At 41.3% G+C, this 12,630-nt stretch overlaps 1 protein-coding gene across 4 annotated transcripts in view; it reads right to left on the bottom strand.

Annotated features, from left to right (window-relative positions):
* Positions 1-12,630, bottom strand: part of RABGAP1 (RAB GTPase activating protein 1) — a 203,881-nt gene that overhangs the window by 177,004 nt on the left and 14,247 nt on the right. For 3 of the 4 annotated variants that reach the window (XR_009552091.1, XM_007539963.3, XM_060200119.1), the window contains exon 1: positions 2,241-2,391. The exons of the other annotated variant lie outside the window; for it this stretch is intronic. The gene's annotated coding sequence lies outside the window, so the exon portion shown is untranslated. Of the gene's footprint in view, positions 1-2,240; positions 2,392-12,630 lie in introns of those variants that run through there. 4 annotated transcript variants of the gene reach the window in all.

Genomic DNA, 12,630 nt, shown 5'->3' with positions numbered 1-12,630 from the left:
TACAGCACTATACTGAGAGTTTAACCAATTAACAAAACTAGTTCTTGTTATGTTCATCTTGCACCTCAAAGAGGTAGAGGTTCTAGAATCTATTTAATCTTTCCAATTAAAAAGTCTTCATCTATGCTTTAGATTTTTAATTGAACATACACTATATGCCAACCAGTAATTTCCTCTTCAAAGACATCTAAATACCTTGCAGCAGGTTACCATAGTTAAAATGACCAGCACTGTTAACCAAACAGGAAAATGGCAACCTCGAAGGAAGTAAGGTCATTTAATGAGACATACCTAAGGCTCAAACTCTGAATTCTTAGCTGCTTTCTATTTAAATTAACTTCCTTGCTTCAAGACTATCACAGCTCTAAAATGCATAGGATCAAATCTAAAGGCATAGTTCAGCATTCAAGAATACTTCAAAACATACTTTTGAAACCAATTTTTCTAATGAAGTTTTGCTCCATCCCATTCAACGAATACATAACTACTCTCTAGTATATGCAAAACAGAATACAGTAAACACGAGAAAGTAGATTCTTGTCCCAGAAGGAGTTTTTAGATAAGCAGAGAAACAAGTTTATAAGTACTGACTTAAGGTAATGAAAAGTATGGAGACAGGTTGGGAGAGGAACTAACCTAGACATAAAGGATTAAGCAATGCACTGAAGGAAATAATGTCTTTGGTAAGAATGTATATTTATATCTATAGGTATCTCCCTTCTGAGGCTCCTCTTCTTTTTTTCTTTTTAATTTCTTTATTGGGGAATTAATGTTTTACATTCAACAGTAAATACAATAGTTTGTACATGCATAACATTCCCCAGTTTCCCATATAACAATACAACCCCCACTAAGTCCTCTCTCATCCTTCTTGGACCTGTATTCTCCCCACCCACCCACCCCCACCCCAGAGTCTTTTACTTTGGTGAGATACGCCAATTCCATTTCAGGTTCTACTTGTGTTTGCTTTTCTAATCTTGTTTTTCAACTTCTGCCTGAGAGTGAGATCATCCCATATTTATCCTTCTGTTTCTGATTTATTTCACTAAACATGATTTTTTTCAAGGTCCATCCAAGATCGGCTGAAAACAGTGAAGTCACCATTTTTTACAGCTGAGTAGTATTCCATTGTGTATATATACCACAACTTGCTCAGCCACTCATCTGTTGTTGGACACCTGGGTTGCTTCCAGGTTTTGGCTATTACAAATTGTACTGCCAAGAACATATGTGTACACAGATCTTTCTGGATGGATGTGTTCCTTAGGATATATCCCCAGGGGCGGGGGAGACAGCATAAAGGTTATGCAAACAGACTCTCATGCCTGAGGCTCCTAAATCCCAGGTTCAATTCCCAGCTCACCATAAGCCAGAGCTGAGCAGTGCTCTGGAGTCTCACAGCGTGTGTGTATGTCTCTCTCTGCATCTCTCTCAAAAATAAAATTAATAAAAAAAATTTTTTTTTTTTAAAAGGGTATATCCCCAGGAGAGGAACTGCAGGGTCATAGGGTAGGTCCATTTCTAGCCTTCTGAGAGTTCTCCAGACTGTTCTCCACAGAGGTTGGACCAACTGACATTCCCACTAGCAGTGTAGGAGGGTTCCTTTGACCCCACACCTTCTCCAGCATTTGCTGCTGCTACCTTTTCTGATGTATGACATTCTCACAGGAGTGAAGTGGTATCTCATTGTTGTCTTTATTTGCATTTCTCTGACAGAGACTTGGAGCATTTTTTCATGTGTTTCTCAGCCTTTTGGATCTCTGCTGTGGTGAATATTCTGTCCATGTAGAGGCTCCTCTTCTTAAAGCAGTTTCCTTCTGTATTCCACCAACTCACTAGTAATAATCTAACTCCCTTTTTCATATTACCCTACCATTTACCTACCCATTCTCATCGCAGAGTCAAATGAATTACCTTATTTCTAATCCTGTGTTTTACATTTTTATAGTGCTTATTATGTTGTATTGCAATTTGATAGTAAATGCCTCTTACTTTAATCTTTACTATTTAACAGATTAGGATCTTATGACTCAAAAGAGATACTATAATTTGGTTAAAGTAGTGACTGGACCACATGTAGCTTGTTAGAGACAAAGCCAAAAAGGAACCTGGCTTATCTATTTATGAATTCAGAAACTCTGCCCTTTTCATTAGATTAGGCCAATGTCCCCACACACCCAGTATCAAGTAAAACAGCCTTTAAAAAAATAATAAATTGTAGAGGCTGGGAGATAGCTCACCTGGAAGAAAGCACATTATCATGTGCAAGGACCCAAGTTCATACCCCCCCATCACATCATGCAAATGGGAAGCTTCACAAACTGTGGGGCAATGCTGTGGTGTTGCTCTGTCTCTCACCCTCTATATGGAAAATAGGGGGGGTGGAAGAATCTGCTGGGAAAGGTGGGGAGAGATGGAATAGCACAGGCTATGAATCTCCAGCAAAACCATGTCTTTTAGGTAAAGTTTTCATACTTGTCTTCCTCCACCTCCAATCTTTAAAATGTGATAGGGTATTGAGTAGAATACACACACTGCCATGTACAAGGACTGTGATTCAAGCTTCCAGTTCCTTGGGGGCTGAGGAGGGATTTCACAAGCAGTGTCTCTCTTCCTTCTCTAGTGCCCCCCCCCCCCCCACACACACACACACAACTTTTCTCTGTTCTATCAAGTAAAAAAGTAAAAGGTGGTGAAATGTTGGCCAGGACCAATGGAGTCACTGTGCAGGCACCAAGCCCTATCGATAGCCCCGGAGGCAAAAATAAAATAAATAAAATGTGATGGTGGTCTGGGTGATGGATAAAACATTGGACTTTCAAGCATTAGGTTCTGAGTTCAATCCCTGGCAGCACATGTACCAGAGTGATGTCTGCTTCTTTCTCTCTCTCTCTCCTCCTATCTTTCTCATGAATAAAATCTTTAAACGAAAATAAAATAAAATAAAATGTGATGGAATAGAAGAATAGCAGAGAATGGAAATTGGCCCAACCTCTATATAAAGCAGTCTGGAGAACTCTCACAGGCTAGACATGGACTTTCCATATGACCCAGTAATTCCTCTCCTAGGGATATACTCCCAGGACTCCATAACATGCAACCAAAAAGATATGTGTACGCCTATGTTCATAGCAGCACAATTCATAATAGCTAAAACCTGGAAGCAACCCAGGTGCCCAACAACAGATGAGTGGCTGAGAAAGCTGTGGTATATATACACAATGGAATACTATGCACCTATTAAGAACAATGAACCCACTTTCTCTGGCCCATCTTGGGTGGAGCTAAAAGGAATTATGTTAAGTGAGCTAAGTTAGAAAGATAAAGATAAGTATGGGAGGAGTAGGGCAGTAGCACAGCAGGTTAAGCGCACGTGGTGCAAGCGCAAGGACCTGTGTAAGGTTCCCGGTTCCAGCCCCCAGTTCCCAACCTGCAGGGGGGTTGCTTCACAGGTGGTAAAGCAGGTCTGCAGGTATCTTTCTCTCCCTGTCTTCCCCTCCTCTCTCCATTTCTCTCTGTCCAATCTAACAATGACGACATTAATTACAACAATAATAAAAAAAAGGGCAACAAAAGGGAAAATAAAAAATATTTTAAAATATTTTTTTAAAAGATGAGTATGGGATGATCCCACTCATAAACAGAAGCTGAGAAAGAAGAACAGAAAGGGAAACTAAAAGCAGGATTTGACTGAATTTGGAGTAGGGCACCAAAGTAAAAACCCTGGGTTAAGGGTGAGGGTGTATGTTCGGCTTCATGGGGCGGGCGGGGTGGGGGGGTAGGGGGTACACAGTCTTTTCGTGGTAGGAATGGTGTTTATGTACACTCCTACTAATCTGTAGTCATATAAATCACTATTTAATTAATACGAGAGGAGAAAAATTGATTGAAAATCTCAAACTTTTTAATGCACAGACCATAGGCTGAGTCTTTGATATGCTGACTCTCTTAAAAGCTTAGACCAGGAAGAACAGAAGCAACCGGTGGCACAGCTATATACAAATAATGTCAAAGGACATAAATTATGGTGATGTTGTGTATGATACAGCAAATACTAATAAACGGATTTTTTCAATTGCCAAGTAATATGATTATAGCAATAACTATCTATTGCCTTCTTAAACCCTGAAACAGCAGGAACCTCCAACTTCCTCTATAGAGCCTATATTTCCCCAGTCCTGGAACCTCTAGAGTGGGGCTCACTTTCCTGCATGCTTCTCTCAATTCATACCAAATGATATTGCAGCTGCTGATCCCAACCTAATCAACGCAACGAGTACCACCTCGGTATGCTTCAGACTGTGTCCAGAGACATCAGGCATGGAATGTTAACCCTTCAGCCTCATTACTAGGGTGAGACCTTTCTTTTCATAGTATTCTCTAATTCCATTCCAAGTGGTTCACTTATCAAGAAAGTCTCAAAACCTAGATATAGACCAGGTCCCATGAGATAGGGACATATATTCACATGTATCCATAAATTAGGGCAAAATATATACCCGAAAGCGAAAGTATACAACAGTCTACAGTGAGTCCGTATGAAGCTCATAATGAAATAGTGTCTACTTAGACTTAGATACCCTCCTAACCTATTTCCTATTATACTTCCCTCACTCACTCCCAAGCTATCCTTATCAAAGCAAGGACTGCAAAAGCTGAACAAGGGCAAGAGACTGGCATACTTTAACGATGACTTTTTAGTGCCTTATCAGACCACCCCATCAGCTGGGGCCCTAGTCATGGAGTCCTGAGATTCCCAAACAGACATGATGGGCCTAGACCTCGAATAAATCCCTCTCTCCATTGTTACTGGTCATCTATATCAGGAACAACTAAACAGACCCCTTTGTGGACCTCCACAGGACCTTGCCTTCAGTGTGGATCAACAACGGTAGAGAATGCTCCATCCTCTGAAGGGAGGATGGACAACATACTCTATGCTATATCTGAGGAAGATGGGTCCTGATATTGGGGCAGCTTGGAATGTTCCTACTCATGACCACAGAATGTGAGGTTGGATCTACAGGGATGCAGAGGTCACATAAGCTCCTAAGCTGAATATGGGCCCCAGACCATATCAAATCGATGGGGTTTACAGTCAATAATATTTATACACCTTTCCCATATTTGGGAGCTACTCTCTTCCCTGATCCAGCTTTCTGGTCCTTCTGCCACCCATGACATCACCTCCCCAGATAATAATTAGGATCCACCTGCATATCAGATTTCAGGCTCAGGGGGGAAAAAAAGCAACTAGTATAGCCACAGGCCCTTTGGAATATAACTAAAATATGCCTACTAGCTATCTACAGAATGAAGACGCCCCCAAATCTTCATCTGCACTACTCCAGTCTTTAGGTTCATGATTACTCAACAACTTGTTTGGCTTTGTATGTTAACTCTCTTTTCAGCCACCAGATTCCAGATGCTAGCATGATGCCAACCAGACTTCCCTGGACAGACGTCCCCACCAGTGTGTCCTGGAGCTCTGATTCCCCAGAACCCTACCCTACTTGGGAAAGAGAGAGGCAGGCTGGGAGTATAGATTGACCAGTCAACACCCATGTTCAGCAGGAAAGCAATTACAGAAGCCAGACTTTCCACCTTCTGAATCCCACAATGACCTTGGGTCCATACTGCCAGAGAATTAAAGAATAGGAAAGCTATCAAGGGAGGGGATGGGATACGGAGTTTTGGTGGTGGGAATTGTGTGGAGTCGTACCCCTCATCCTATGGTTTTGTCAGTGTTTCCTTTTTATAAATAAAAAAATAAAATAAAATGTTTATATATGGAAATCTGAAAAAAAAAAAAAAAAGAAGAAAAATAGCAGAGGGCCTAGAAAAGTCCTCTATAGCTATGATTTCAAAGACATTGACAACTTTCTATACTACTGTAAACTCAAAAAGTAATTTGCTTTGGTATTTATACTTCAGAACTGAGAAGATTTGGCAAGCTCAAAGCTCAAGTTATTTTCCTTGAGGAGGTGCTAGGAAAATACACTTTATTAAGATACTGTACTATTTATTTTGGCAACTGAAAGTAACTGAATCATTCTGTGGGAATGAAGTTTATCAATATACTGAAGAGTACAGATAAAAGTTATTTAACAAGGCTCTTCTCTGTACTACATGGGCAGATATGAAGAGAGAGTCCTTGAGAGTTAAGAACTCTAGATAAGACTAACCTCCTTCTCTGACCTCCCCAATAAAAGGTTGCCAGAAATTAATGTACCAACAAAATTCCAGAGTATTCACAACTTATCTCAAAACCATAAAGACTAATTTTGTTTTGTTTTTAACACCTACCTACCACAAGGAACCATCTACTCTATTCATTTTTTTCTTTCTTTCTTTTTTTTTTAAGAATTTTTTTATTCATGAGAGAGATAGGAGAAGAGAAAGAACCAGGTATCACTCTGGTACATGTGTAGCCGGGAATCGAATTCAGGACCTCATGGTTGAGAATCCAATGTTTTATCCACTGCGCCACCTCCCGGACCACCTCTATTCATTTTTCAAAGTGTAATTCTAATTCTCACCGACTATCTTCCTATACAGGTCAGACTTAACACACTTTACATTTTAATTAAATAAGAATTATGTTAGTTAAAGCCTAAGTCTCCCAAGGGCAAGAATTTCTGTCTGTTTTACTAATTGCTGTATTCCTGATCTAGACCTGGTACACAGTAGATGCATGAGTATCTACTAAAAACAAACTAAAAAAATTTTAGAAAAGACCGTCATCTGAAGAAAACGTAAATCTTTGATAAGACTGTCAATAAGAGAAAAAAAATATGTCAAGTGGTGAATTACTCAATTAGCAGTTTGGATAAAAAATTGGAATACTGGCTCTACTACTTAACTACTTGCATGATCTTAGTAACACTGAGCTTCAGTTTCCGTAGGTGAAAGTTATACTACCAACTTCATTAAGACAGAAAAATTACTGGGCCAGGGGCCAGGTGGTGGTGCACCTGCTTAAGAGCACACATTACAGTGCACAAGGACCCAGGTTCCACCCCCTGGTCCCTACCTGCAGGGGGAAAGCTTTGTAAATGGTGAAGCAGTGCTGCAGGTGTCTCTCTGTCTCTCTCCAACTCCCTCAACTCTAAATTTCTGGCTGTCTTGAACATAAAGATAATAAAAATATTTTTTAATTCAATAAAAATAAAAAATTACTGGGCCAATGAAATGATAGTATAGAAGCTATGCAAAGACTGACTGAGGGTCAATGACTGAGGGTCAATCCTCTACACCACCATCTACACCATGCCTCGGCCTCGCGATACGAGAATCCAGCTTCATGCCCAGCCAGTCTATCTTGGCGTTACTCTCGATCGCACTCTGTCATTTCACGAACATCTCATAAAAATTGCAGCAAAGGTGGGCGCGAGGAATAACATCATTGCAAGACTGGCCAGCTCCTCATGGGGCGCGAGCGCTTCCACACTACGATCATCATCTCTGGCATTATGCTATTCCACTGCAGAATACTGTGCCCCAGAGTATGGTTCCGTAGCCCTCATGTCCACTTGGTCAATTCCAAGTTATATTCCTCCATGAGGATAATTTCTGGAACCATCCGTTCCACCCCAGTTCCATGGCTGCCAGTTCTTAGCAACATCGCCCCGCCAGATATTCGTCGGGATGCGGCATCATCTAAGTTCATTTCCCACGTCTACGCTCGACCGGACCTGCCAATATACGCAGATATCTTCGCCCACCCTGTCCAACACTTGACGTCTCGTCACCCAATCTGGTCCCCTATGCCTACACTGAACTTCTCTGTTCCAGTCTCTTGGAAACAGAGCTGGCAGTCAGCTGAGGTAAAGAACAAACACCTCATCACAGACCCCTGCAAGCGTCAACCCGGCTTTGACCTAGCACGTTATGATTGGGCCCTCCTCAATCGCTATCGAACAGGCCATGGCCGGTGCGCTGCTATGTTCCATCGCTGGGGAGCCAGAGACGACCCGAACTGCCCCTGCGGCTACAGACAGACTATGACCCACATAGTCAGCGACTGCCACCTCTCCAGATTCAAAGGAGGTCTCGAAACTTTACATCAGGCTCAACCTGATGCTGTTGACTGGCTACGGAAGAAGGGCAGACGCTAGAAGAAGAACCATAAAACCAAGCTGAGCAGTATTCTAGCAAAAAAAAAATTAGTAAGGAAACGTATTCCACAAAGTATTAAGGGACAGCAAAATAATTTATTGGATACCGTGCTTGATTTTCCAGGACCAAGATTCAAGGCAAACCCTCACTGCAGAGGGAAAGCTTCATAAGTGGTGAAACAGGTCTACAGGTATCTGTCTCTCTCCCTCTCTACTACCCCCTCCCCTGCCCTGCTCAATTTCTCTGTCTCTATCCAGCAATAAATAAAATAAAAAGATTTTAAAAATAAATTATTTGGGGGCTGGACGGTAGCGCAGTGGGTTAAGCTCACATGGCGCAAAACGTAAGGACCAGCATAAGGATCCCAGTTCGAGCCCCTAGTTCCCAACAACAGGGGGGTCGATTTGCAAGCAGTGAAGCAGGTCTGCAAGTGTCTATCTTTCTCTCCCATTCTTTGTCTTCCCCTCCTCTCTCAATTTCTCTCTGTTCTATCCAACAGCAACAGTGGCTATCACAACTGCAACAAGGGCAACAAAATGAGAAAAATAGCCTCCAGGAGCAGTGGATTCGTAGTGCTGGCACCAAGCCCCAGTGATATCCCTGGAGACAAAAATAAAATTAAATTAAATTAAATTAAAAAAATAAATTATTTTTTTAAATAAGAATTAAGAGGTCCTGGGCTGACAGGGGTAGATAGCATAACGGTTATGTAAAGAGAGTCTCATACCTGAGGCTCCAAAGTCCCAGGTTCAATCCAACCGCCAGAGATGATTAGTATTCTGGTTTAAAAAAAAAAAAAAAAGGAGACTCCAAAAGATCTTGGGGCTGGGCAGTAGTGCAACTGGTTGATCACACACATTACCTTGAGCAAGGACATGGGTTTGAGCCCCTGCTCCCTAACTGCAAGCAGGCACTTCATAAGCACTGAAACAGGTCTCCAGGAGTCCTCTCTCTCTTTCTTTATCTTCTCCCACCCTTCTCAATTTCTTTCTGTACTATCAAACACAATAGAAAAATAAAGGAAAACTTGGCCACCAGGACCGGTGGATTCATAATGCTGACACCAAGCCCCAGTGCAGTGATAACCCTGGTGGCAATAATTTTTTTTGTTTAATTTAAAAAGAAATATAAAGGGAATCAGGCGGTAGCGTAGCGGGTTAAGCACAAGTGGCGCAAAGCACAGGGACTGGAGTAAGGATCCCGGTTCCAGCCCCCAGCTCCCCACCTGCAGGTGAGTCGCTTCACAGGTGGTAAAGCAGGTCTGCAGGTGTCTATCTTTCTCTTCCCCTCTCTATCTTCCCCTCCTCTCTCCATTTCTCTCTGTCCTATCCAACAACGACGACAACAGTAACTACAAAACAATATAAAACAAGAAGAAACAAAAAGGAAATGAATATATAAGTAAATATTTAAAAAATAAATATAAGTTCCAAATAAATACAGCTTTTCAAAAAAAAACAATAGAACTAATTTCCAATATGAACAGAATTTGGAGCAGGGAGACAGTATAATGGTTATGCAAAACGATTTATTTTATTTTGCTTCCAAGGTTATCGCTGGGGCTCGGTACCTGCACCACAAATCCACTGCTCCTAGAGGCTATTTTTCCCCTTTAGTTGCCCATTTTTAAAAATATTTATTTATTTATTTAGTCCCTTTTTGTTGCCCTTTTTTTATTGCTGTAATAATTGTTACTGATGTTGTTGTTGTTAGATAGGACAGAGAGAAATGAAAAGAGGAGGGGAAGACAGAGAAGGAGAGAGAAAGGCACCTGCAGACCTGCTTCACCGCTTGTGAAGCGACTCCCCTGCATGTGGGGAGCCGGGGGCTGGAACGGGGATCCTTACACCGGTCAATGCGCTTTGCACCATGTGCAGTTAACCCGCCGCACTACCACCTGATTCCCTGCCCTTGTTGTTTTATTGATGTTATGATTGTTATTGTTGTCACTGCTGTCATTGTTGTTGGACAGGGCAGAGAGACGCTGAGGAAGGGAAGAAAGAGGGAAGAGAAAGACACCTGCAGACCTGCTTCACCGCTTGTGAAGAGACCCCCAGCAGGTAAGGAGCCGGGGGCTCAAACCGGAATCTTTAAGCCGGTCCTTGGGCTTTGCACCATGTGCACTTAACCTGCTGCGCTACCGCCCCATGCCCAAAAAAGATTTTTGTGCTTGAGGATCCCAAGTATCAGTTCAATCCCCAACAGCTATAAACCAGAGCTAAACAATGCTCTAGCTAAACAGTTTTTTAAAATCAGTTGACAGTAAATTCAATTTAGCAAGTACAATATTAAGCAAAACAACTAATCCCATAGTCTAACATGTTTATATCTAAATAAATGTATTTAGCCTGGAGACTGCTCACCAATTAGAGGGTGCATCACCATGCTCCAGCACCAACATGACCCTGGGAACACCACGTCACCAGAGGAAGCTACACTAATGGTACAGTGGTATCTCCCTTTCACTTAAATAAAAAGAATGAGAAAGTTGGCTCAGGTGCAGAGGTAGCATGCAAGTGTGGAATTTCAATGCTATCTTAAGAGAAAGAGATGGAGGGAGGACCAGCAAAACACCTGGACAGTATGCCTGCTTTGCCAATGCATGCAACCAGGATCTGAGCAGGCTGGCTTCTTCCAACTACATTGGAAGAAGCTTTGGTGCTATGGTGTCTTTCTAGCTTTCTCTTTCTGTTTTGTTCTCTTTACCTATATCACTCATGGAAAAGCATGCACTCTTACAAGGTAGGTTATCTCTGGGCCCCAATAAGTCAAGTCTCCTAAAACTATCAGCCAGCAATTTGCTTATCTACACTGCCTTGCCCATCATACCCAAATGTTCAATCACATATTTTTCATTACTTCTACCCTTTCATTGCTTCTGTCTGTATCAAAACAAAGAGATTATTAAAGAATTTGAAAATATTCATGCTATCTCCCACCTTTTGCACCCCCCAAAAAAAATTTGGTCCATACTCCCAGCAGGGGAGAAATGACTGCGGAAGATGACCAGAGGGCTCTGAACTCTAACTCCATCAGGACCCAAGAGAGAGAAGAAAGGATATTTGGAAGTAGTAACAGGTGTAATTGGGACTTAGAAGAGAAGACAGAACCATTTTTTAAAAAGAGGGGCAAATATATAAATATATAGACAGATAGTTATAGAAATAATAGTCAACCAATATCTGCAACCTTGGGAGAACTACTGTAGCTTCCAATGCAGGGAATGGGAATACAGAATTCTGGTGGTGGGAATGCTATGTAATTATACCTGTTATCTTGTAATTTTTGTAAGTCAATATTAATTCACTAATAAAGTTAAGTAAAAATCCTCATGCTATCAAAACCATAAACTCAACACATCCATCCAAAAAGATCTGTGTACACATATGTTCTTGGCAGTACAATTTGTAATATCCAAAACCTGGAAGCAACCCAGGTGTCCAACAACAGATGAGTGGCTGAGCAAGTTGTGGTATATATACACAATGGAATACTACTCAGCTGTGAAAAATGGTGACTTCACCGTTTTCAGCCGATCTTGGATGGAACTTGAAAAATTCATGTTTAGTGAAATAAGTCAGAAACAGAAGGATAAATATGGGATGATCTCACTCTCAGGCAAAAGTTGAAAAAAAAAGATCAGAAAAGAAAACACAAGTAGAACCTGAAATGGAATTGGCATATTGCCCCCAAGTAAAATACTCTGGGGTGGGTGGGTGGAGAGAATACAGGTCCATGAAGGATGATAAATGACATAGTGGGGGTTGTATTGTTATATGGGAAACTGGGGAATGTTATGCATGTACAAACTATTGTATTTACTGTTGAATGTAAAACATTAATTCCCCAATAAAGAAATAAATTTTTTTAAAAAACCATAAACTTTCTGTACCTAAATTAACTCCTCTGAGCCACTAAGTAACAATTTTATGTACTATGGACTTCTGGAGCAACCACAGAAAAGAATGCACAAAAGCTTGCTGAACAAAGACTCATTTTTATTCTCTGATCTCCTCTTCAACACTCTTAAAAAAAAGCAAAAAAAAAAAAGCAACGGGTGCCACCTCAGCATGCTTTAGTTCGGACTGTGTTCAGAGACTTCAGGTGTGGAATGACAACCCTTCAGCTTCATTACTAGGGTGAGACCTTTCCTTTCATAGTATTCTCTACTTCCATTCCAGGTGGTTCACTTCCCAACAAAGTCCCAAAACCTAGATATAGTCCAGGTCCCCTGAGATAGAGTATATTTTCACACATATCCATAAACTAGAGCAAAATATATACCTGAAAGCAAAAGTACACAATAGTCTGCAGTGAGTACCCCACAACTTTATCTTCTGCACTATTCCAGCCTTTAGGTCCATAATCGTTCAACAATTTGTTTGGCTTTTTTTTTTTTTTTTTGTATGTTAACTCTCTTTTCAGCCACCAGGTTCCAGATGTCAGCATGATGCCAACCAGAGTTCCTTAAACAGAGGACCCCACCAATATGTCCTGGAGCTCCTGCTTCCC

The sequence above is a fragment of the Erinaceus europaeus genome, chromosome 10 (assembly GCF_950295315.1).
Source record: "Erinaceus europaeus chromosome 10, mEriEur2.1, whole genome shotgun sequence".
Classification (NCBI taxonomy): domain Eukaryota; kingdom Metazoa; phylum Chordata; class Mammalia; order Eulipotyphla; family Erinaceidae; genus Erinaceus; species Erinaceus europaeus.
The sequence above is the reverse complement of the archived record's forward strand: the minus strand, read 5'-3'. Positions and strand labels throughout refer to the sequence as shown.